Raw genomic sequence first — 23,336 nt, 5'->3', positions numbered from 1 at the left:
TTAATTGTTTAGTAAATGTAAATGTAAATGTAATGTAGAGGAGTTGAAGAAGAAAGGAGGAGGAGGAGGAATCTGGATAAATTAACGTCAAAACGACATGTCATTTTCACAAAACCCCCCTTCCATTGAATTTAATTCATAGAACCAAAACCAAAACCAAAACCAGAACCAAACCTTGGAATTTTACTCTCTTGTTCCTTTCTCTTTCTAACAAACGCGCATACGGCACACAAACAAATTTCACTTTTACCCTTATTTATTTGTGCCCTTTTCTTCTTCTTCATTTGAAGATTCAACCAACAACAAGAGTGAGGGATTTTCTTTCTTTCGTTGTAGTCTATTACTCACTTTGACGAATTTTTTTTTTTTTTTTTGCTTCATTGTTCTTTATTATTATTCTTTGGTGGTTTTTGTTATATGTATAGACTTTGAGTTTTTTTCATTGTTTTCTATAGTTATTTTAGATCTAGTTGTATCAAAATCCTTGATTTTGTTGGGTGGAGTTATTCATTTTTAGCTAGTTTATGGCTACAGCGGCCATATTTTCGTCTCTTCGGAGACGGAGATCACCTTCTTACAGGCGTTCTTGGCTCCGGTTGACTTAACCGATGTCGCTCTTATACAAACCCTTGTAACTATTTCATCTGAGCTTGTTTCTTGCTTTTCCACAAAATCTTTCTTCTTTCAGAGGAAGAATTTTCGTTCTTTAATTCGAAAGATCGAGGTTTTTCTTGTGTTGTTAGAATGTTTAGGGATTCGGGTTCGCCTCTTCCCTTCAACGGCCTGTTGTGTTTCAAGGAGCTGTATTTGCTCCTTTACAGGTGCAAAATATTACTTGATTATGTGGACAGTCCAGTAAGTTATGGCTTTTGATTCAAAATCATTCAATTTCGGGGCATTTTCATGATTTGAATCAAGAAATATCGACCCTTTTGGATGTTTTTTTCCAGTTAATGATGTTGAATTGAGTGACGACGTTAGGGAGCAGGTTGACCTTATGCAGCGGCATGCTAAGAAGGCTAAATTGTATATAGATGAAAAAGATGATTCATTGAGGGTTAAATTCTTTTATTTTCTTGATGATTTTGAGAATGGGAAGGACCAAATCATGTGGAGTTGCGATCGTTCTTTGTGAGAATTTGAAGATTAAAGATGCAAAGAGTTGTAGAACTGAGATTGAGTTTTTGGAAGAGCAAATTGCTAACCACGAGGGTGATGTTGAGCCAACAGCTGCTGTCCTTAATGGTTTTGTTGCAGTGACACGATATTGCAGGTTTTTGCTATTTGGGTTCGAGGAAGATGAGGTGGGATTGGGATTGGCAATCAAAAGAACCAAGAAAAGGTTTGATTACTCAAGAGATTGCGATACTTTTTTATCAGTACCTAAGGACTTCTGTTGCCCGATATCGTTGGATTTGATGCATGATCCAGTGATAATTTCAACTGGTCAGACTTATGATAGGAGTTCGATCACCCGGTGGTTGGAGGAAGGGCACTGTTCTTGTCCAAGACGGGCCAAATGCTTGTCCATACACGCCTTTTTCTAATCGAGCTTTGAGGAATTTAATTATGCAGTGGTGCACTGCTCATGGAATTCCTTGTGACCCTCCAAGACTACAGATACATCTGCTGATTTTTTTGCTGCGGCTTTGCCTAGTAAAGCTGCAATTGAAGCCATAGAGCCACAGCAGAGCTTCTCATCGAACAGCTAGCAGTGGGTTGCAAGCTGCAAAGACTCTGGCTGCACGGGAGATACGCTTATTAGCAAAACTGGAAAAGAAACCCGTGCATTTATTGCAAAAGCTGGTGCAATTCCCCATCTTCGCAAGCTACTTTCATCTCATAACCCTGTTGCACAAGAGAACTCAGTTACTGCGATGCTTAATCTATCAATTTATGACAGAACAAAAGTCATATCATGGATGAAACGGGTGTTTGGCATCTATTGTTGAAGTCCTGAGGTTTGGACTCACAACAGAAGCCAGGGAAAATGCTGCAGCGACATTGTTTAGCCTCTCTGCAGTTCATGACTATAGAAGAAAATAGCTGATGAGAGTGGGGCTGTTGAGGCCTTGGCGGGGTGTTGAAGTTGGAACCCGAAGAGGAGGAAGGATGCTGTCACAGCTTTATTTAATCTATCTACGCACACAGATAATTGTCTGAGAATGTAGAGGCAGGAGCTGTCGCAGCACTAGTTGGAGCATTGGGAACCGAAGGGGTTGCAGAGGAGGCAGCAGGTGCATTGGCCTTAATTGTTAGGCAGCAAATTGGGGCTGCAGCCGTGGGGAAGAGGAAATGGCAGTGGCAGGGTTGATTGGAATGATGATGTGTGGACACCGAGGGGGAAAGAGAATGCAGTTGCAGCATTACTCGAGTTGTGCAGGAGTGGTGGGGCAGCCACAACTGAGAGAGTGGTAAGGCACCAGCATTGGCTGGTTTGCTTCAGACTCTGTTGTTTACTGGTACAAAGCGGGCGAGAAGAAGGCGGCATCCCTTGCAAAGTGTTTCAAAGGTGTGAAAATGCTTCCTTGCATTTTGGTGGACTGGGTGTCGGTTATGCATTTGCAGGCAACTCAGCTGCAAATAGGGTTCAAGTTTCACCGGTGATGTCTCAGTGCCTATGTCCATGTCCGTACCTGTTTTGTAATGGTAAACAGCCACCCATGTGATGTTATCTTCCCTGCTTATATATTTCACATTTTTGTTGGTAATAGTTACAAATTCTTTCACTGAAATTTCAGGTTATTAAAGAGAAGGAAAGTTATAGGGATACCGTACTTGTGTGAATGAATGACAAATGTTGTAGAGCTCTTTTAATTTTTTATGTGTAATGCTCATTGATTTAGAAAAGTAAAATAAAAGTACTCAACATAAAATGTAGCAGTTTACTGATGCTCAAGAAAAAGGCACTTTTCAGATTGTTTTCTACTTGTTCAGTAATTTTGTGCATTATATATACTTTTGAGAAAGATCCAAACATATTGATTATATAACTGAATATATCGAGTCGAGTAATATCTAAACATGTAGATTTTGATAGATGATAAAATAGTTTGTAAACCAGTTGCTCACTATTCACATTCTAAAATTGTTAAAGTTTTCAGATGGTCATGCATATGGCTGTCATTTTAGCTTTTAGCTGGCGCTAAGGGTGATTGTATGACGTTATATGGCTGACAGATTGGCCTTGGTTCTGTTTATTAATTTTTCCTCATTCGGTAAGAGTCCGAAAAGATGCTGAAGATCATCTTATGATCTGAATGGCATAATTTATTTGTTCAAACTCTCACATGTGAGGAAAGAAGACATATAGAATCTAGATGTCAAAAAGGAGGAACCTTAGAACCTTGTGTTCAAAAATAACAAGAATAAGGCATATTTCTGCTGAGAATGCTTTATGAAGATTCTAAAGAAAGGCAAGAATAAATTTCAATAATGGGAAACTTCCTGGAGATCAACATAGTGGTTGTCATTTTCAGCAATCCAATTTCGGAACCAAGTTTTGTTCTATTAAACAATGGTTCCATCACCGACTCTACAGTATCCTGAGATGATGCCAATCACTTCACTTTGGTATATTAGATTCCAATGACTGGTGCACTCCAGACCCGCATTAACTTGCTGATGTTGCCAAAAAGTTGCATTGATAAAGGATATGGTCAACCGACAATGAACTACATACTTTATTCTTTTTAGTGAATTTGAACTCAATTATAATGGCCCTGGCATATTGTAATTGGTCTATATTAAAACTATAAACAGAGTTTTGTGAGTTTAAGATACCAATTTCAGTCCACTCCTTGGGGACATATGAAAATGAGCAGAATCTTGCTGCAATTGAGTTCCGAAAGTGGTTGATTGTGGTGGGTCAAGTATTCACCATGAGCCTGTGCTCAAAGGATTAAGATTGAATGGCAGGCAGGCAAAGTGGATACACAAGAGGCCATTTACTTGGGAAATAATTGGAGATTGTCAAAAGAGAGTTTTGAGAGAAACTGGTGGTGGTGGGGATAGTGGTAGTTGAGATTATCTCAATGTGGAGCTATTAGGGTTCCTATAATGAACATGAACAATCATTCTCATTTTAGAAATAGTTTTATTTTTTTTTTTTTTTTTTTGATAAGGGGTATCCGGCAGTTTACGAACTCAACTATATCTCATTTGCTTCATCTCTTCCTTTGATTTTTTTTATTGCAACAATGTTTAAAGAATGAGAAGAACAAAGAGAACAAAAATTTGGCTCAACTTGATTCATTTCATAAGTATTCTTCCTCCATCGTTTATGAAAGCATAAACCTAATCTTTAAGCATACCCATTTTCATCTCTTTTTGTTAAGCATTATTGATGCTTGATTTTGTCACCAACTGTTCGCATTTGAAAAGTGTTAAGCGGACTTCAAAATTACAGATGAACTGGAAAATGAAACAAATAAAAGGGAGAAAATTTTTAAAGTGGTTCAGATGCTCAAAGCGAATCCTACGTCCACTGTCTTTTTATTTATGAAAGAGTACAATTAGGTCGCATTCGGCGATCTAAGAGAGCAGAAATACAGAGAGGGAGAGAGAGTGTTTATGTTATCAAAACTAGAATCCCAAAAAATAGAGAGGAGCTTTCTATTTATAGTAAGAGGTTTTTAAGTAATGATTATGGGTCTGCCAGCGGACAGGTGTCGTGTAGTTCCTACCCTGCTCCTCATTGGCCGGTTGCATGGAAGAGATTCTTAAATCACGTAGGGCTTGGGCAAGTGGATGACTCTTAACCACTCACTCGCCAGGCCTTTACCTGCCAAGCGGATGACAGCCTTACTCCTTTTGTTTTTGGACAATGTGGTAGCACTTGGACAACACAATGCCTTTCTGAATTCTGATTGGTCCTTGCTGATGTAAGCCTACGTCAGCTCTGATTTTTTTAGGCATAACAAGCATAAACCTCATATTAGGATTTTTCTTGATAAGAGGAAATCCCAAAATGTGTATGGATATTTATTTGGAATACAGATTCGGGTAGAATGGATCAAAGAGAGTCCAATAGTCTGCAAATTAGATACATAGTTGGTGGCAGTCAAATCTCAATTCCCCTGGTCACAAGTTATTAATATGTCACATAACAATGCATTTGTCAATTCCCCATTTTCTCTCTTGCCTGCTTAGCTGCTCTTGAGAAATTTGGTTATACAGTCATCCTTCATGACAAAGCCACTAAGCACATGAGGTTGAGTAGGACTAGGATATTCCACCTCCATGAGATTTGTGACTACTATTACTTGGTCGGCTGTGCACTTTGCACTTCTGAAGATTGACTTGTGCTATTCATTCCATTTTTGACACTATTAGTAAGACCATGAATGGGGTATTTGCTCTTTTGTTATACTATGTGTTATATGGTAAATATTTTTTTCTATAATATAGATGTATGTATGTTCATATAATCACTACGTAAGTTTTGTAAATGTATGTGACTTATACGTGCGTCGTGATTGAGCGAGTGTACATACACTCATCCTATTAAAGACTTTCTTTTATATAACATAGTTAATATTATTGCATAATTAAGAATAAAGTAATTTTATCTACAATGGTTACCCGTATTTATACCCATATCATATATTAAAATTTTGTAGTTTATTTTTAATGTTTATTAAGTTTTTCTTACTTTTACTAGTCTCTAGTTCGACTCAAAAGTGTTCACAGAACTGGCTAAGGTTTGCTTTAGCCACTGATTTTCTGGTTCTTAGAAAAATCTCTGATATTAAATTTTGGGCAGAGTTGCATGATTAAAAGTTAAACAAGTAAATAGGAGAGAAAATGCGAGGAATAACGGTGAAATGATATGATAATAAATATAAAAAACCTAAAAGAATGTTCACCAGGTAATCCGTTGTCGTCCAGCGGTTAGGATATCTGGCTTTCACCCAGGAGACCCGGGTTCGATTCCCGGCAACGGAAATTTTTTTATAATTTTTCTTTTTCATAATAAAAATTTGCCTAATTTTTTTGACAATTTATTTATTTTTCACAAAAACTTGATAATTTGTAGATAGTATAAAAAGCTTTATAAATTTTTATTTTTTATAATTTTTCATTTTTCTAATATAAACTTGATAATTTATTTATTTACAATAAAAATGTGATAATTTGTGGATAATATATATAAAAAAAACTAGATCATTATTGGAGGAGGGATTCCTAAAGAACTTGTTAATTTGTAAGTAATATTTTTTCAAGTTTTTAAATAAAAACTTGATAATCTATTTTAATTTTATTTTAATAAAATTCTGATATTTTTATATATTTTTAATTAAAATAATAATTTGTAGATAATATAAAAAATTGATAATTTTTGGAGAAGGGATTTCCTTACAACTTGATAATTTGTAGATAATATTTTTTTTCAAAAATCTTTTTAACAAAAACTTGATATTTTATATATTTTTAATAAAAAATGATAATTTGGAGAAGGGATTTCCCCAGAAAGGCAGAAACTTGATAAGTTTTAGAAAATATTTTTAAATAAAAAATAATAATTGATTTTTTAAAAATGTTTTTCGTATAAAAACTTGATAATGTATTTATTTTAGTAAAAATTTGATAAAATTTAGATAATATAAAAAACTAGATAATTTTTGGAGAAGGGCTTTCCCTAAAAACTTGATATTTTGTAGATAACATTTTTTCAAACATTTTTTATTTATTTTTAAAATCGATAATTTTCTTTTTTTAATTTAATAAAAACTTGATAACTTATTTATTTTTTTTTGAAGAAGTAATTTATAATCTTGTGTTCAAGAGGTTTTAAGTTCTAAGTCTTTCATCGGTTTTTAATAACAACAGTCATCGGAGTTCTTATTCGACGGGTAATTCCAAAGTTTCAAGGGATTAGTTGAGATATACGTAAACCAGTCTGGATACCTTCGAAAATTAAAATATATATATAGTCTTGCCGTAATGCTCACACTGCCTTTGCACTCAAAGACTTGATGACTTCCAATATTATATCAAGATGAATTTCTTATATCATCCTATTCCTTGTCGTTCAATTGAAGTGTTGTCTACAAACTTGGAAATTACCCAGCAATTTCTCAGGCTTCAATTTCAACTTTATCGTCATTCTTCACTTGGGGTCGTCTTTGCAAGTCAACTCTTGCATTTTAAGATTTCTTTCTTCATTGTGAACCCAACTTCGCCTCAAGATGCTTTACAATGTTACAATGTCAGGGAAAGGAAAAATATCTACGGGTGTGTTTGTTTTAGTATTTTGGATATTATTTTTTATATTTTGAGAATTTGGTGAGAATAACAAGATATGATTTAAAAATTAATAAAAATACTCTCTTAGATTTGTTAAATAACTAAACACCCCTGAAATAAAAAAAATTAAAAATTACCAAAACACCCTCACCCACCCATTAAATTCCGACAGCCGGCCACCATCGTCGGAGTGGTGGCTGGAGTCACCGTATCGACGCACGATTGGCTGAATTTGGCTGGTCGTGCATCGATATGACCTTTTGGTGGATCTGATCAGAAAATGCTAGATCTGGCCATGTTTGGTCGTCAATGACGGCCAAAGATATGGCCGTCATTGATGATCAACGGCGACCATATCTTGGCCGTTGTTGATGGTCAACGGTGACCGTATCTTGGCCGTCATTGATGGTCAATGACGATCGTATCTTGGTCGTCGTTGACTACCAGCTACGGCCAAAGATCAATGGCCAAATCTTTGGCCGTGGATCTGGCTAGAAAATGATAGATCAGTGAACTACCGACCAGATCCAGCCAGTAGTACACATTATACCAGATTCCGACCACCTTCCGGTGATGGTGGTCCGAATTTGACAAATGTGGGTGGGTGGTAGACCTGGCAAAACGGGTATGGACCAGCGGGTCGGTCCGTACCCGGGTAAAAAATATAGGGTATGGGTTCAATAAATTAAACCCATTTTTTTGTCATCCGTACCCCTACCCGGTCCAATAAATTACGGGTCATACGGGTGAACCCGTGGGCACCCGCGGGCACCCGTATATTTTGAACTGAATGAATCCCTAAAAGTTTTTAATTTTTTATCACAGACTTCACGCCTCCCTCTCACGCCTGACGCCTCCCTCTCACGCCTCCCTCTCACAGAGTCACAGTTCACACTCACGCAGTCACGCCTCCCTCTCACGTCTCCCTCTCACGTATCTCATCAGTCATCAGACTCATCATGAATCATGGTCACGCCTCCCTCTCACAGTCTCACTCTCATCTGAACATCTCATCTCAGATCTCTCAGTCTCAGATCGCGGCCGCATCGTCACTTCGTCATCAGTCTCTCATCAGTCATCGCCTCATCAGTCTTCAAGTATCTTCTATTGCAAATAGCGTTTACGTTTGTAATGTAGGGGGTAATTTGATACTTCCTAGGGCTGTTATTAATATTATCAAGTAATCTGTTAATTAAATACCATTTCGGACACAATTGCGCTCACAAATATCTACTAAAAAACAATTACTCCGCCTCGCTACATTTGAGTATTTAGCTAAAACACCTTAGCTACAAAAAAGTTTAAAAGTTAACAAAATACCCCAACCACCTAAGACTAGCAAACCGTACACACGTCAATCGCCGTAATGGCGCCACCAGCAGGATTTGGCGATCGTGTGTTGGTAAGGCCTTTTTCAGATCCATGGTCGAAAATAGCGTAGATAGTCGTTTCACGGCTACATCTTTGACAATTTCATGCCATACTTTAGCTGTAAAATGACCATGGATTGTGATCGATGGCTGGAAATGGCTTTGTCGGCGGGCGCGGTCAGCCATATATGGTCAGTCGTGCGCCATTCCGTCGACTGTCAACGGCGGGCCTGGCTAGCTGCCAATAGTGGCTTGGGTGGGTGGGGGTGATTTGTATAAATTAAAGTTTTATATGGTTGGGTGTTTAGAAAATTTCAAATGTAGGGGGGTTAAAAAAATATTCAAAAAAATAAAATGAAAATAATATTATATTAATATTTAAAAAAGAGGGCATTTAGTAATATAAAAATACCACCATTTACCTCCAAACAAACATATTATTACCAATTTATTCGAACTAACCAAAACATTTCCAAACTTTAGTAATCTTCAAGGTGATATATTTTTCTGTAATAACATCCCCCTATAATAAAACATTATATGATCCAAACAACCCCAAATATAATTTTATTTCCAACAAGTTAAATCGAAAAAAAGAAAAAAAAACGATTATATTGTTAAAAAGGTTAATTTATTATAATGAAAAATAATAATAATTGGTTTTAAAGATGGCTTGTTGTGGCCTTACCAAACAAGGCCAAACTGACAGAGACATTAAGCCAAAACTTTTAAAGAAACAACACTAGCCACCAACCTTTTCTGTTGCACCTATTTTAAACATGTTTGATAACCATTTTAGTAAGAGAACTTACCTTTTCCACCCAAATAATGGTTAATTACACTTTCTCACCCCAAAACTTTCAAAATACAATTTATTACCCACACATTATGTTTTGTTAAATTTTTGTTAAATAGTGATATTCATTGTGAAAACGAAAATACCTTTCTCTTTCTCTTTAGCCTTTTCCATATGACAATTGTCGACCTTTGTCCAATGGATTGTGCACGCTGGGAAGTAGGGAGGTGATGGTGTTGGAGAGTTTGGTGACGGAAAAAATAACAAAAAAACCATAACCACTTCAAAAACCTTCTCAATCATCTTTCAAACACAACAACATAAAAAACCGAACAAATCAAACTCAATTCATCAATCAAAATCGAAAAACCCTAAAGGGGGAAGCTTCAATCGTGGTGATTGGTGAGGAAAACGGGAGGTGTGTTGGGGTGGTGAGGGCACAGGGGTGGTTGGTTGTGGTGAATGATGGGCTATTTGGTTGTAGGGCAAGAGGGGTGTGTGGCGACATTGGGTGCTCCGGTGATGGGCGTGCATGTAAGGCTTTCCATGCATGCTAGCTTGCTTGGTGGTGGGCAGTCATTGGGGAATTCTATGAATATGGTGATAGGTAGTTTAAAAGTAAAGCTTTGGGAAATGTGGGAGAAGTTTCGTCCAGAAAACAAACAATCAACAATTCCAAAAAACCAAATCAATCAAATTCACCTAATCCAAACTTCAATAATCACAAACCCAAACAAAAAACAACCACCAAAAAAACAGGTCACCTTCTAACCCCTCAATCGCCGACCACGCACACGGTTGGTTCGCGATTCTTGCGCTTTTTTGGCACTTTCCAACAAAAATCCCTTTTGAACCACCAATCAACTCACTGGTCTCCATCTCCAAAAACTAACCTTCTGATGCTATTGCACGTCGTTCGCGCTCTCACCACCTAGGGTTTGCGTTGTTTTGCGCCGATTTCGCCAACCAAAATCCAATCTTCCACCACCCTTTCAAACCGACACCCCTCTTTAAAAACCCTCGAACCTGGCACTTGGTTACTCGTCGTTTGTTGGCGTGAATCATCGCCTCCTTTCAGCTTCGCTTTTTTCAACAAAGGGAATTTTAAATTGACATCCTACCTTACTTATAACATAATTTTGACCCTCATACCCTTCTTCACACGAAATTTATAACGAAATGTGCTTGTGAAAGTAATGTTGTGTTTTGAAAGTTTTGGGTGGGAAAGTGTCATTAAACATTATTTGGTGGAAATGTGATACTCTTTTACTAATCTCCCACTTAAATTCACCTAATTAATCACTCACTTTTCTTTCTGGGTTTTAAGTCCACATGAAATTGAAGAGTAATTTAAGAAATTAATTAATTATTTTGGGGTTAGTGAAACAAATAAGAAAAACCAAAAGGACCTCATTTGTAGGGAATGAGAAAATTCAATTTTATTGTACCTAACCTTGTCTTCATGTATTTGTCATTTCTTTAGGGGAGCCGGTCGTTTGTATTTTAATCCAATGGAATATTTGGTCAAACTTTTTAATTTATTCATTGATTTTTCTCTAACAAAAATTAAACAAATCAAAGTACATTCTTAGTCACGCTAACACTAAAACAAAAATTACAACATCAATCCATTTCACAACATTAGGGATTATGCTCATTCCCTCAACTAACTGTAGGATTTACATTTTTTTTTTTTATGATGAGGTGTCTAGACATTTACACGCACTCAACTAATTCTCTAGGACCTTGAACTATCACGGGTAATAGCTCAGTGGCCACCCTTAAATAGGCTTTACATTTTTCCTTTTTGATGATCGGGGGTGTCGGGCCAATATGGGCACCTCAACTAATTTTCAAGACTTGAACTATTTGAAATATTGGTGGATGAGAGCTCAGTGCTACCCTACTAGTAGGCTTTATTATATTTTTTTTTTTTTAATGATCAGGGTGTCTAGAGATTATAACACTTAACTAATTTTTGCGGACTTTGGAACTACCGTTGGTAAGAACTTCAGTGGTTAATAATATAGTAATCGAGAGACTCAAATTTAAGACTTCTGAATAATAACTTAAGAGTCCTTATCAAAACTTGATCATCCAGATATTTAGTGGCTTTACATTTACGTAACAAGAATGCACAAAGTTATTGAAAAATATTAGATACTCCATTTTTATAAATGTTCTTATTATTTTTAAATGGGATATTTATAATTTAATATGTTTTTTCAAAAGGTATTAATATTTCAACAATATTAAATGATTTATTTTTATCATCAAATTATACTTTAAAAAATATTTTGAAAATAAAAACCAAACACCCTCGTATTTTACAAGAAAGAAAATATAATAATTGAGCATTTTTTACTTTGATAAAAAAGGTAAAAAAAGTAGTTATGGCCTTTGGCGGTCAACTTTCACTGTGGAGCTTTTAACTTGATAAAAGTTGAGTTTAGTCAAACTGGAAAAAACAAAAACTCAACAGTAAATACAAGTGGCCCACACAGTAATGACCTCCCAAATTCCACCGCGCGCCCAAAAACCAAAAGTCACGTGGGTCCACGCCTTTATTTTAGTCAACCTTCCAACCAAATCCCAGTTTTTCTTTTCTTTTTATTATTGTTATTTTTCAGGAATATTCAAATTTAACCTCCTGATACTCTTTTATTTAATTTATTTTTATATAATTATAATCTTCTCCATGACCCGGAAACCTACTCCAATAATTTGACAATTTCTAGAAGTTTAGTTTTATAAATGATATTAAATAATTACAGTGTAATCTAAACCCGTAATTTTGAGAGGTAATAATAAAAAACTGGATAATTGGGTTATTATTATCCACAGAAAATATAGCAAATTTCTATATAAATAAAGTAGAGAAAAATGATTTAATTGTTTATGTAAATGTAAATGTAAAGAGTGAAGTGTGAAGAGAGGAAGGAGGAGGAGGAGGAATCTGGATAAATTAAAGTCAAAACTACATGTCATTTTCACAAAACCCCCTTCCATTGAATTTAATTCATAGAAACAAAACCAAAACCAAACCAGAACCAAAACCTTGGAAATTTACTCTCTTGTTCCTTTCTCTTCTAACAAAGCGCATACGGCACACAAACAAATTTCACTTTTAAACCCTTTATTTATGTGCCCTTTTCTTCTTCTCATTTGAAGATTCAACCAACAACAAGAGTGAGGGATTTCTTTCTTCTTTGTAGTCTATTACTCACTTGACGAATTTTTTTTTTTTTTTTTTGTTCATTGTTCTTTTATTATTATTCTTTGGGTTGGTTTTGTTATATGTATAGACTCTTGAGTTTTTTCATTGTTTTCTATAGTTATTTAGATCTAGTTGTATCAAAATCCTTGATTTTGTTGGGTGGAGGTATTCATTTTTAGCTAGTTTATGGCTACAGCGGCCATATTTCGTCTCTTCGGAGACGGAGATCACACTTCTTACAGGCGTTCTGGCTCCGGTTGACTTAACCGATGTCGCTCTTATACAAACCCTTGTAAATTTCATCTGAGCTTGTTTCTTGCTTTCCACAAAATTTCTTCTTTCAGAGGAAGAATTTTCGTTTTTAATTCGAAAGATCGAGGTTTTTCTTGTGTGTTAGAATGTTTAAGGGATTCGGGTTCGCCTCTTCCTTAACGGCCATGTTGTGTTTCAAGGAGCTGTATTTGCTCCTTTACAGGTGCAAAATATTACTTGATTATTGTGGACAGTCCAGTAAGTTATGGCTTTGATTCAAAATCATTCAATTTCGGGGCATTTTCATGATTTGAATCAAGAAATATCGACCCTTTTGTGTTTTTCCAGTTAATGATGTTGAATTGAGTGACGATGTTAGGGAGCAGGTTGACCTTATGCAGAGGCATGCTAAGAAGGCTAAATTGTATATAGATGAAAAAGATGATTCATTGAGGGTTAAATTCTTTATTTTCTTGATGAGTTTGGGAATGGAAGGACCAAATCATGTGGAGTTGCGATCGTTCTTTGTGGAGAATTTGAAGATTAAAGATGCAAAGAGTTGTAGAATGAGATTGAGTTTTTGGAAGAGCAAATTGCTAACCACGAGGGGGATGTTGAGCCAACAGCTGCTGCCTTAATGGGTTTGTTGCAGTGACACGATATTGCAGGTTTTTGCTATTTGGGTTCGAGGAAGATGAGGTGGGATTGGGAATGGCAATCAAAGAAGCCAAGAAAAGGATTGATTCAAGAGATTGCAGATACTTTTTATCAGTACCTAAGGACTTCTGTTGCCCGATATCGTTGGATTTGATGCATGATCCAGTGATAATTTCAACTGGTCAGACTTATGATAGGAGTTCGATCACCCGGTGGTTGGAGGAAGGGCACTGTTCTTGTCCAAAGACGGGCCAAAGCTTGTCCATACACGTTTTTCCTAATCGAGCTTTGAGGAATTTAATTATGCAGTGGTGCACTGCTCATGGAATTCCTGTGACCCTCCAGAGACTACAGATACATCTGCTGATTTTTTGCTGCGGCTTTGCTAGTAAAGCTGCAATTGAAGCCAATAGAGCCACAGCAGAGCTTCTCATCGAACAGCTAGCAATGGGTTGCAAGCTGCAAAGACTGGCTGCACGGGAGATACGTTATTAGCAAAAAATGGAAAAGAAAACCGTGCATTTATTGCAAAAGCTGGGCAATTCCCCATCTTCGCAAGCTACTTTCTCTCATAACCCGTTGCACAAGAGAACTCAGTTACTGCGATGCTTAATCTATCAATTTATGACAAGAACAAAAGTCATATCATGGATGAGAACGGGGTGTTGGCATCTATTGTTGAAGTCCTGAGGTTTGGACTCACAACAGAAGCCAGGGAAAATGCTGCAGCGACATTGTTTAGCCTCTCTGCAGTTCATGACTATAAGAAGAAAATAGTGATGAGAGTGGGGCTGTTGAGGCCTTGGCGGGGTGTTGAGAGTTGGAACCGAAGAGGGAAGAAGGTGCTGTCACAGTTATTTAATCTATCTACGCACACAGATAATTGTCTGAGAATGATAGAGGCAGGAGCTGTCGCAGCACTAGTTGGAGCATTGGGAACCGAAGGGGTTGCAGAGGAGGCAGCAGGTGCATTGGCCTTAATTGTTAGGCAGCAAATTGGGGCTGCAGCCGTGGGGAAAGAGGAAATGGCAGTGGCAGGGTTGATTGGAATGATGAGGTGTGGAACACCGAGGGGGAAAGAGAATGCAGTTGCAGCATTACTCGAGTTGTGCAGGAGTGGTGGGGCAGCCACAACTGAGAGAGTGGTTAAGGCACCAGCATTGGCGGTTTGCTTCAGACTCTGTTGTTACTGGTACAAAGCGGGCGAGAAGAAAGGCGGCATCCCTTGCAAGAGTGTTTCAAAGGTGTGAAAATGCTTCCTTGCATTTTGTGGACTGGGTGTCGGTTAGCATTTGCAGGCAACTCAGCTGCAAATAGGGGTTCAAGTTTCAACGGTGATGTCTCAGTGCCTATGTCCATGTCCGTACCTGTTTTGTAATGGAAACAGCCACCCATGTGATGTTTATTCTCCTGCTATATATGTTCACATTTGTTTGGTAATAGTTACAAATTCTTTCACTGAAATTTCAGGTTATTAAAGAGAAGGAAAGGTATAGGGATACCGTACTTGTGTTGAATGAATGACAAATGTTGTAGAGCTCTTTTAATTTTTTTGTGTAATGCTCATTGATTTAGAAAAGTAAAATAGAAAGTACTCAACATAAAATGTAAGCAGTTTACTGATGCTCAAGAAAAAGGCACTTTTCAGATTGTTTTCTACTTTGTCAGTAATTTTGTGCATTATATACTTTTGAGAAAGATCCAAACATATTGATTATATAACTGAATATATCGAGTCGAGTAATATCTAAACATGTAGATTTTGATAGATGATAAAATAGTTTGTAAAACAGTTGCTCATATTCACATTCTAAAATTGTTAAAGTTTTCAGATGGTCATGCATATGGCTGTCATTTTAGTTTTAGCTGGCGCTAAGGGTATTGTATGACGTTATATGGCTGGCAGATTGGCCTTGGTTCTGTTTATTAATTTTCTCATTCAGTAAGAGTGCGAAAAGATGCTGAAGATCATCTTATGATCTGAATGGCTTATTATTGTTCAAATCTCACATGTGAGGAAAGAAGCATATAGGAATCTAGATGTCAAAAAAGGAGGAACCTTAGAACCTTGTGTTCAAAAATAACAAGAATAAGGCATATTCTGCTGAGAATGCTTATGAAGATTCTAAAGAAAGGCAAGAATAAATTTCAATAATGGGAAACTTCCTGGAGATCAACATAGTGGTTGTCATTTTCAGCAATCCAATTTCGGAACCAAGTTTTGTTCTATTAAACAATGGTTCCCATCACCGACTCTACAGTATCCTGAGATGATGCCAATCACTTCACTTTGGTATATAGATTCCAATGACGGTGCACTCCAGACCCGCATAACTTGCTGATGTTGCAAAAAAAAGTTGCATTGATAAAGGATATGGTCAACCGACAATGAACTACATACTTTATTCTTTTTAGTGAATTTGAACTCAATTATAATGGCCTGGCATATTGTAATTGGTCTATATTAAAACATATAAACAGAGTTTGTGAGTTAAGATACCGATTTCAGTCCACTCCTTGGGGACATATGAAAATGAGCAGAATCTTGCTGCAATTCGAGTTTCGAAAGTGGTTGGATGTGGTGGGTCAAAGTATTCACCATGAGCCTGTGCTTAAAGGATTAAGATTGAATGGCAGGCAGGCAAAGTGGATACACAAGAGGCCTTTACTTGGGAAATAATTGGAGATTGTCAGAAAGAGAGTTTTGAGGAGAAATGGTGGTGGTGGTGGTGGTGTAGTGGTAGTTGAGATTATCTCAATGTGGAGCTATTAGGGTTCCTATAATAGACATGGAACAAATCATTCTCATTTTAGAAATAAGTTATATATTTGGTTTTTTTTTTTTTTTTTTGATAAGGGGTATCCGGGCAGTTTACGACCTCAACTATATCTCATGATTTGCTTATCTCTTCCTTTGATTTTTTTTTATGCAACAATGTTAAAGAATGAGAAGAACCAAAGAGAACAAAAAGTGTGGCTCAACTTGATTCATTGATAAGTATTCTTCCTCCATCTTTATGAAAGCATAAACCTAATCTTTAAGCATACCAATTTCATCTCTTTTTGTTAAGCATTTTGATGTTAGATTTTGTTACCAACTATCGCAGTGAAAAGTGCTAAGGAACTTAGAATTACACGTGAATGGAAAATGAAACAAATAAAAGGAGGAGAAATTTTGAAGTGGTTCGGATCTCAAAGCGAATCCTACGTCCACTGTCTTTTTATTTATGAAAGAGTACAATAGGTCGCTCTGCAGCATACAGAGAGCAGAAATACAGAGAGGGAGAGAGAGTGTTTATGTTATCAAAACTAGAATCCCAAAAATATAGTAAGGGTTTCTAGGTAATGACTATGAGTTGCGCGACGGGCAGGTGCTGTGTGTCATACCTGCTCCTCATTGGCCGGTTATACGAAGAGATCCTTAAATCGAACAGGGCTTGGGCAAGTGGGTGACTCCCACCACTCACTCGCCTTTATCTGCCAAGCGGATGACAGCCTTACTTCTTTTGTTTGGACGACGTGGCAGTGCTGGGATGTACACATGTCTCAATTTGATTAGTCATTGCTGATGTAACCTATGTCAGTCTTGATTTTTTAGGCATAACAAGTAAACCTATATTAGGATTTTTTTGATTAGAGGAAATCCCAAAATGTGGGTATGGATATTTATACGGAAAAGATTCGGGTAGAATGGATCAAAGAGAGTCCAATAGTCTGCAAAAAAAGATACATAGTTGGTGGCAGTCAAATCTCAATTCCCTGGTCACAAGTTATAATATGTCACATAACAATGCATTTGTCAATTCCCCATTCTTCTCTCTGCCGCTAGCTGCTCTTGAGAAATTTGGTTATACAGTCATCCTTCATGACAAAGCCACTAAGCACACGAGGTTGAGTAGGACAGGATATTCCACCTCCATGAGATTTGTGACTATTATTGTCTGGCTGGCATTGCATTCTGAAGATTGACTTGTACTTTTCCTTCAATTTTGACACTATTGTAAGACCATAAATGGGGTATTGCTCTTTTGTATACTATGTGTTATATGGTAAATATTTTTCTATAATATAGATGTATGATGTTCATAATCATATGTAGTTTGAAATGTATGTGACTTATACGGGGGTGTGATTGACGAGTGTAATACACTCATTCTATTAAAGATTTCTTTTATATAACATAGTTAATATTATTGCATATAAGAATAAGTAATTTTATCTACAATGGTTACCTGTATTTATACCATATCATAGATTAAATTTGTAGTTTTTTTTAATTTTATTAAGTTTTTCTTACTTTTACTAGTCTCTAGTTGACTCAAAAGTTTTCACAAACTGGCTAAGGTTTGCTTTAGCCACTGATTTTCTGGTTCTTAGAAAAATTTCTGATATTAAATTTGGGCAGAGTTGCATAATTAAAAGTTAAACAAGTAAATAGAGAGAAAATGCGAGGGAAGGAACGGTGAAATGATATGATAATAAATATACTAAAACGTACAAAACCCCCAAATATAGTTCATTAGAAAACCTCAAATAATCATGGGCTTTTATATGTTACAGTTATCAAAATAATAATGATAATAAGAATAATCCTTTTATAATTATATTTACTTCTAATTCTCAAAATATCAATGATTCATTTAAAAAATATAATTAATCATATAACCTAATTACCATTAATAAAAAGTAATTCAACATACACTAGATTAGATTCATAGTTTAATTATAATGTTAAATCATATATGAATTTATAGAATCTAATGTTATATGTTATAAAGTAAAAAATATTTCATTAAAAGTAAATAAAAAATATTATTAAAACCTTAGCAAGAAAAATTTTAGGCTAAGTTTGACACACTTTTTTCCCATTATCCTATATTAAAAAAATTAAAAATGCATCTGTTTTAATGTTCTTCAAAATCCAATCTTATTCTATTCAACTCAAAATATTAACAATTACATTTTTCAATAATAGTTTTAAAATTAACAACCCCCACCCACCCAAGCCACTATCACTCGCCAGCAGCCATTGTCGTCGCCAGCCATCGCCACTGCCACTATAAGCTGCTGGCACCGTAACGACGCACGATAGGTTAGATCTGACTGGTTGTACACTGATTTGTCCATTTCTGGCCAAACCCACCATAGATCTAGCCGAAAGTGGCCAGATCTATAGCCAAATATATGACTATTAGACGACCAGATCTAGTCATTGACAACAACCATATCTGGCCGTTAACGACAGCCATATCTGTGGTCGTAGATATAATCGTCAATGACGAGCAAGATATAGCCGTCAATGACCACCAGATCTATGGTCGGAAAAGGTCAAATTGACCAACGATTAGTCAAATCCAACCGGTCGTGTACCATTCCAATGGATTCCGACCACCTTTCAGCGATGGTGGTTGACTGTCGATAATATGTAGGTGGATAGAGGTGTTTTTATCAATTTTAAACTTTTATTGTAAGGGGTGTTTGGTTAAATTAACAAATTTAGGAGGTTAAAATAAACAAATATTTTCAAAAAATATTTTTCAAAAATTTACTAAATATATTCTTAAATTTTTATCATATTTTTCAAAAATGCTATTTATAATAGAATATTATTCTAAAAAAGTAACCAAGCGGAGTATCCCAATGGTGTAAAAATTTATGAATACGGCACAGTGTAGATGATAAGATATGATAATAATAATAATATAAGCAGAAATGTGTATCGTAATTTCATGATGAGGTTTGAATGAATGAAGCGTGTAGACGTAGCTGTACCACAACTTGTGTTGCATGCTGAAAGAAAACACGTGTCGCACTCACACCATGTGTACACGCAAAACTGCCGGCACTTATGACTCACCCCACCCCGCCCGTGACGATACTCTCTATTGTCAAATACCGCTTCTCCACGTCATCGATTAACCCGACCACTAAGTTAACCTAACGGTGGTTTTAATTTTAGCACACAAACCGGCCCAGCTTTGGTCACGGTCCAACCTATGCCCACTTCCTTTTCTTGGACTTTTATTTAATTGGTTGACTTTCTCAACGTGGCGTGACTGCAATCACAGCTGTACTTGTGATGGGGCGTGTAATTCAAGGTTGACTTCCATAACCGATTAATCACTACATGACACGTAGCTTGTCGACAGTAAATTCATGGCTCCACTTTGAGGGGATTGGCAAGATCAAAGTTTGTGGCCAACTTTGATTTGATTTTTCATCAGTTCATTAACTATAGTATATCTAACACATAGTAGAAAAATTATGCAAATTTTAATATATTTATATTACAAATTCATAATTTATATTCTATATTAAAATTAACTTCAATAAAAAGGGAAATTAAGATATATACTTTATAATTTCTCAATTTTTTTATTTAAAAAGTAATCCCATGAAATGTGATATTAATTACAAAAATCCTCTTATCCATTAACGAACCACTAACTAAATGTTATAATATTAGTTTATGTAAGTTTATAAATATCTATAGAATTACCTTATTGTTGTTCATTTTAACAGTTAAAAATTTAAGGACAATAATTTACGTTATTTCATAAACTTAAAGGAATTTTTAGTTAATTAACCACCCTTTACTGACCAGGTGGGACGATAAATATTCTTGAATGTATTATTCAAGAACTTTTAAGTTCGATTCCCCTCAGTTATTAACAGGGGTGGTCACTAGAGGGTTTACCTGGTTTTTAACTTCAGGTCATTGAGAGATTAGTAGAGGTGCGTGCAAACTGGCCCAGACATCTCGATCACAAAAAAAGTTAATTAACCAAACATCAAAGGAAGTTATCATTAGTCATTACTATCATAAAGGATGCGTTTGGATCGGGGGTATATAAGATAACGGGGGTAATCTTCGTTTATTTTGCAAGATTCTAGTGTTTGGTTTGCAAGTTATAAAATATTACGGGTGTCTTTTATTGCAAATAGCGTTTACTGTTAGTAATGTATGAGGTAATCTGATATCCTCCCCTATGGCTGTTATTAAAAGATTACAAAGTAATTTGTTAATTAAATACCATTTCAGATACAATTGCCCTCAAATGTCTACCAAATAATACTTACTCAACCCCCTTACATTTGAGAATTTAGCTAAAACACCTTAGCTACAAAAAAGTTTAAAAGTTAACAAAATACCCCAACCACCTAAGACCACTACCGACTGTCGACGTCAATCGCCGTAATGGTGCACGATCGACGGAATTTGGCCGATCATGTGTTGGTAAGGCCTTTTCAGATCCATCACCGAAAATAGCCAGATCTAGTTGTTTCACGGCTACATCTTTGATCATTTTATGGTCACATATTTGGCCATAAAATGGCCATGGATTTGTGATCCATGGTTGGAAATGGCTTTGTCGGCGCACAGTCGGCCATATATGGCCAGTCATAGGCCATTCTATCGATTGTCGGCTGCGACCTACGGTGGTGGCTAGCTGTTAGCAGTGGCTTAGGTGGGTGGGGGTGATTTTACTATAAATTAAAGTTTTATATGGCTAGGGTGTTTTAGAAAAATTTCAAATGTAAGGGCTTAAAAAAACTATTCAAAAAATAATAATGAAAATAATATTATATTAATATTTAAAAAAGAGGGCAATTTAGTAATTTAAATAACATACCAACCCATTTATCCTCCCAACCAAATATATTATTCACCAATTTATTCGAATCAACCAAATACATTTCCTAAACTTTTGAGTAATCTTCAAGGTGATATATCTTTCTGCTAATATAACATCCCCCTATAATAAAACATTATATGATCCAAACACCCCCAAATATTAATTTTATTTTTCCAACAACAGTTACAAATTTGGAAAAAAACGATTATATTTGTTAAAAAGGTTAATTTAATTATAATGAAAATAAAGAATTAATTGATTTTAAAGATGGCTTGTTGTTGGCCTTACCAAACAAGACCAAACTGACGAAGACATTAAGCCAAAACTTTTAAAGAAACAACACTAGCCACCAACCTTTTCTGTTGCACCTATATTTAAACATGTTTTGATAACCCATTTTAGTAAGATTAACCTACCATTTCCCACCCAAATAATGGTTTACTTACACTTTCTCACCCAAAAACTTTCAAAATACAAGTTTATTACCCAAACATTATGTTTTGTTAATAATTTTTGTTAAATAGAGTGATATTCATTGTGAAAACGAAAATACCTTTCTCTTTTCTCTTCTTAGCCTTTTTCACTATTGACAATTGTCGTTGACCTTTTGTCGAATGGATGTTGTGCACGCTGGGAACAGTAGAAGGTGATGGTGTTAGAGACTTCTGGTGACCGGAAAATCAACAAATAAACCATGACCACTTCAAATAAACCTTCCTCAATCATCTTTCAACCCAACAAGCATAAAAAACCGAACAAATCAAACTCAATTCATCAATCAAAAATCGAAAAACCCTAGAGTGGGGAAGCTTCAATCGTCGGTGATTGGTGAGAAAACGAGAGGTGTGTTGGGGTGGTGAGTGGCACAGGGGTTGGTGTTTGTGGTAACTGATGGGGCTATTTGGTGGTTGTGCAGGGGCAAGAGGGATGTGGCGCATGCATTGGGTGCCGGGCGATCTCGCGCACGTGATGGGCGTGCATGTAAAGGCTTTCCATGCATGCTAGCTTGCTTGGTGGTGGGCAGTTCATTGGGGAATTCTATTGAATATGTGATAGGTAGTTTAAAAGTAAAGCTTCTGGGAAATGTGGGAGAAGTTTCCGTCCAGAAAACCAATCAACTTCCAAAAAACCAAATCAATCAAACTTCACCTAATCCAAACTTCAATAATCACAAAACCCAAACAAAAACAACCACCCAAAAAGCAGGTCACCTTCTAATCCCTCCATTCGCTGGCCACCGCACACGGTTGGTTCGTGCGATTCTTGCTCTTTTTCGGCTGCTTTCAACAACAGAAATCCCTTTTGAACCACCAATCAACTCACTGGCCTCCCATCTCCAAAACCCCTAACCTTCCTGACGTCATTTGCATGCCGTTCGCTACTCTCCACCACCTAGGGTTTTGCTGTTTTTGTGTCGATTCTGCCAGATTCCAGCAACCAAAATCCAATCTTCCACCACCCTTTCAACCTTCGACCCCCCCTCTTCAAAACCCCTCGAACCTCGGCACTTGGTTACTCATCGTTTGTTGGCCGTGAATCGTCGCCTCCTTTCACCGTTCGCTATTTTCTCAACAAAGTGGAATTTTAAATTGACAATCCTACCCTTACTTATAACATAATTTTGACCCTCATACCATTCTTCACAACGAAATTTACTAACGGAAATGTGCTTTGGATAACAAAGTTGTGTTTTGAAAGTTTTGGGTGGGAAAGTGTCATTAAGCCATTATTTGGTAGGAAAATGTGGTATACCATTTTACTAATCTCCCACTTAAATTCACCTAATTAATCACTCACTTTTCTTTTCTGGGTTTTAAGTCCACATGAAATTGAAGAGTAATTTAAGAAATTAATTAATTATTTTGGCGTTAGTGAAACAAATAAGAAAAACCAAAAGGCACCTTCATTTGTAGGGAATGAGAAAATTAATTTTATTGTACCTAACCTTGTCTTCATGTCATTTGTCATTTCTTTAGGGGAGCCGGTCGTTTCTGTATTTTAATCCAATTATGAATATTTGGTCAAACCTTTTTAATTTATTCATTTGATGTTTTTCTCTAACAAAAATTAAACAAATCAAAGTGACATTCTTAGTCACGCTAGACACATAAAAACAAAATTACAACATCAATTCCATTTCACAACATTGAGGGATTATG

At 36.3% G+C, this 23,336-nt stretch overlaps 1 non-coding gene and 2 pseudogenes across 1 annotated transcript; all 3 read left to right on the top strand.

Annotated features, from left to right (window-relative positions):
* The first annotated feature begins 414 nt into the window (after positions 1 to 414).
* On the top strand, positions 415 to 2,685 carry LOC116128271 (annotated as a pseudogene).
* Positions 2,686 to 5,874: 3,189 nt separating this feature from the next.
* Positions 5,875 to 5,946, top strand: TRNAE-UUC. Its single transcript has one exon. It is a non-coding gene; the product is annotated as a tRNA-Glu (tRNA).
* Positions 5,947 to 12,817: 6,871 nt separating this feature from the next.
* LOC116128214 lies at positions 12,818 to 14,918 on the top strand (annotated as a pseudogene).
* Positions 14,919 to 23,336: the final 8,418 nt, after the last annotated feature.

The sequence above is a fragment of the Pistacia vera genome, unplaced genomic scaffold (genome assembly GCF_008641045.1).
Source record: "Pistacia vera cultivar Batoury unplaced genomic scaffold, PisVer_v2 Contig198, whole genome shotgun sequence".
Taxonomy (NCBI): domain Eukaryota; kingdom Viridiplantae; phylum Streptophyta; class Magnoliopsida; order Sapindales; family Anacardiaceae; genus Pistacia; species Pistacia vera.
Note: the sequence above shows the minus strand (reverse complement) of the source record. Positions and strands in the feature narration are given on the sequence as shown.